Genomic DNA, 3,982 nt, shown 5'->3' on the forward strand with positions numbered 1-3,982 from the left:
CTTTCGAGCCAGGACAGGAGGAGCGAAGCTTCTCTTTTATGTGTCTATTTATTTTGTGTGTGTGTACTTGTGTGGAGGAGGTTGTTTGTGGCTTTATTTTTTTAAGGCTCTGGAGTGTTGTGTATGGTTTCTCTTCACATCCCAGCCTCCCCGTGAGCACTTCCAGGAAGAGAGGGGATTTCTCAGAAAAGGAGAGAGAAATCCCTGAGAACGGGAGGGCAGGGCAGTCTTGAGGGAGAGATAGAAACATTAATGAGAGAGGCATTGATCAGTTGCCTCCTGCATGCCATCTATGGGTGAATGAGCCCACAACCCCAGCATGTGCCCTTACCAGAAATGGAACCAGTGACCATATGAGAAATTGCCCTCTTCCCTCAAAATCATTCATTTATTAGGCACGTGGTATTTAGCTCAATTTATATTAAATGAAAGTTTAAATTTACTGATAAAACACAATCCACAAAAATATTTAATATATTCCAGCTGAGATAAACATATTTATTTCTTTGTATTTAGTTATACATAACAATGTTTACCTTACATTTTAAAAACTTGTATTTTAATTGATTTGATTGTTATGTAACACTGACATAACAAGTCGTTGAACTCACATACTTAAATGAAATGTCTTTTAAATTAAGACTCCTCTTCTGAAGATATCACTAATTTCTTTTCTGAGATTAAGAATTATTTTTATCTTTAACATGTTTTCAACATGTATTCTTTCCCAGAATAAAGATGATGAGAAATATTTTCTTCCTGCAGGCAATATACAATTAAACAAAGTGGATGATTTGAAAATCACAAAATGTTGTAGAGTGATAGCTTCCATTTAAAAGGGTGTCAATATGTGAACTGCTGTTATAAGTGCTTTATTCATTATGATTATTTTATTTTCCACAAGAGCTCTCTGAAGTGGAAGCATCTGTATTATTCTTGTGAGAAAACTGAGACACAAAAAAGTATTGTAACCAAAGTTTTTAGACCACTAAGCACGAGAGTGTGCATTTAAACATAGGCAACCTTACCCCAGAGTCTGAGCACTATGGTGTCTTGTCACCGTTATGTATTCTGACAATTCATATTCTATTCTATTCTATTCTATTCTATTCTATTCTATTCTATTCTATTCTATTCTATTCTTTGACAAAATCTATTCTAATCTATTGATATCTATTGTATCAAAATAATCACTATTTTAGAAGCACAGTCTGGATCCTTTCCAGAGGAAAGTAAACTATTCAATAGGCTGAGTGGCCTAGCTGATTGGAGCATCATTCCATACACTAAAAAGGTTGTAGATTTGATTCCTGGTCAGGCCACATATAAGGCTGTGAGTTTGATCCCAGGTTGGGGCACTTATGGGAGGCAACAGATCAATGTTTCACTCTCACATTGATGGTTCTCAACCTTTCTCTTTCTTCCTCTTTTTCTAAAATCAATAAAAATATATCTTCAGGTGAGGATTAAAAAAAAAATAGAATGATATACCTTGCTGATTTGAAAGAAAAAATGAAATATTGCTCTCCATTAGATATTCCAGTTTTCTTCTAACATATTGTTGTCTAAGTTGCCTAAGGTACTTGGTATTCATAGATTGGAATGTATAGACAGTGTTAAACTGAATCAGTAAGCTGTGTGAGCTGTTTGATTTTAAGCCAATGTTAATTGCATGCCTGTAAATTTGCTATCTATGCAGGTTTCACTTCACTATTTAAGAGCATTATTTAGTGGATTTTAATTTAAATAATTCTGTTATTCTGTTTAAATGTTCTAAACAGTTTGTTAGAAATCTTCTGAACCATTTAAAGGAAGTGACTGCATAGTGATTTTAGTTGCATTCCAACATATTCATATATTTAAAGCATTTGGCTAACAACTCCCTTAAGAGTTATTGAAGCAAGGGGTGTTGTAGAGACTAAAATTAACTAGAAAAAAAGGAGCTTAATTCATCACTTTCAACATTCAAAATGATATATATAATGTTTATCATTTAAAATATGGGAAGTGTGAGTAAAGAAAATACTATAAATCAGGAGAGCACAGTGATGACAGAAGAGCACACTTAGAATGTTGATGAAATTGGAATGTGTCTTAGGATATATAGTGAATATTCATTCACCCAAGAAAACTCATCTAATCTCCATCTAATAATTCAGCATTCCAATTACATGGCTGGATTTTAATTAATATGTTTACCAGGGATATGCATTTTAATTTTACTTAACCCCATCATAATTTGATTCAAAATCTGAATGCTTTTATTCTTTTGCTGAACACTTGGCACTTTCTGCATTTATACAAATGAAAAAATAGGTGCTGGAAATTGAATTTGGATTTAATATCATGACTAGTGTCTTTGTATTGCTATTAAATATTTATATATAAACTAGTGTCCCAGTGCATGGATTCGTGCACATTGAAAGGAAATTAATTAGAAGAAATATTTTAATATCACTATTTGCCCCTTTTTTATAATAGCAGTGTCAACCAAATTCATGATAGACAATGAAAGATGGAAACACACGCATGCGATTGGCACCAGCGAGAGCTTTATATGTATTGCACATGCACAAGTCAACTTAGCCTTTTATAGATATAGAACAAACTTGCTTAATTAGACCTGCTTTCTAATGTAGCTAAACTTTTTCCAGCCCAGTGAAGCACCCCAACTTCTCTTTCAGGTAACTGTCAGCAACACAGCAGTAAATATCAGCACAAAGCACATTATTATTGTAGATCACACAGGGAGAACAAAGGGTAAAATATTTAATTGCAGCAGTGTTTTACTATAAATCTGTGCAGTGAAGAAATCTGAAGTCATTTTCAAGGTCCATCATTTCTTACTTCTTTTCAGTCGGGTCAAGTTTCTAAGCTTTCTAACTTTCCATTTTCCAGCTAATAAAAAGAAAATAGGATTCTCCTATCAACCTACCCAGGACTTCTGTGAGGATCAAATACGATGAGGCATGTGAAAACGCTTCACAAACATTTGGTTAAAGTGTAAAATATTTGCACCTGGCTATAAAGCAAGTCATGTTCCTGGGCTTGAAGAAACTCAGAGGAGGCTAGTCGCTAGGAAGAGGAAGACAGGTGTTGCTACATGGTGTCATTACCCAGCTCCCATAGCGACCGTTTCTGGGCTGGGCTGGGCTGGGCTGTGGGCCGCATTTTGCACCATGAGTTCTTGGCAGCATTGGCTGCAATTTGGTAGGGAGTTGCTCTGTGGTGGTGACGGGGCCTTTGTCCCACTTGGGGGAAGTCAAGAGAGTGGGCATCCCTGTCTTGTTCCTGTTCTTAGGGGAAATGGTGTTAGTTTTTGTCCATTGAGTATGATGTTGGCTGTGGGTTTGTCATATATGGCTTTTATTATGTTGAGGTATGATCCTTCTATTCCCACCTTGCAGTTTTTATCAAAAATGGGTGTTGGATTTTGTCAAATGCTTTTTCTGCATCAATTGATATGACTATGTGGTTTTTTTCTTTCAATTTGTTTATGTGATGTATCATGTTTATTGATTTGCGGATATTGTACCATCCTTGCATCCCTGGGATAAATCCTACTTGGTCATGGTGTATGATCTTTCTGATGTACTGCTGGATCTGATTTGCTAAGATTTTGTTGAGGATTTTGGCATCTATGTTCATGAGGGATATTGGCCTGTAATTCTCTTTCATTGTGTTGTCTTTACCTGGTTTTGGTATTAGGGTGATGCTGGCTTCATAGAGTGAGCTTGGAAATGTTCCTTCCTCTTGAATTTTTTGTAGTAGTCTGAGGAGGATAGGTTTTAGTTCTTCCTTGAATGTTTGGTAAAACTCCCCTGTGAAGCCGTCTGGACCTGGGCTTTTGTTTGCTGGAAGCTTTTTGATGACTGTTTCAATTTCTTCCATAGTTATTGGCCTATTGAGGCTTTTAGATTCTTTCCGATTGAGTTTTGGAATGCTGTATTTTTCTAGGAATATGTCCATTTTCTCCAAGTTG

This window comes from Myotis lucifugus, unplaced genomic scaffold (assembly GCF_000147115.1).
Source record: "Myotis lucifugus unplaced genomic scaffold, Myoluc2.0 scaffold_142, whole genome shotgun sequence".
Taxonomy (NCBI): Eukaryota; Metazoa; Chordata; class Mammalia; order Chiroptera; family Vespertilionidae; genus Myotis; species Myotis lucifugus.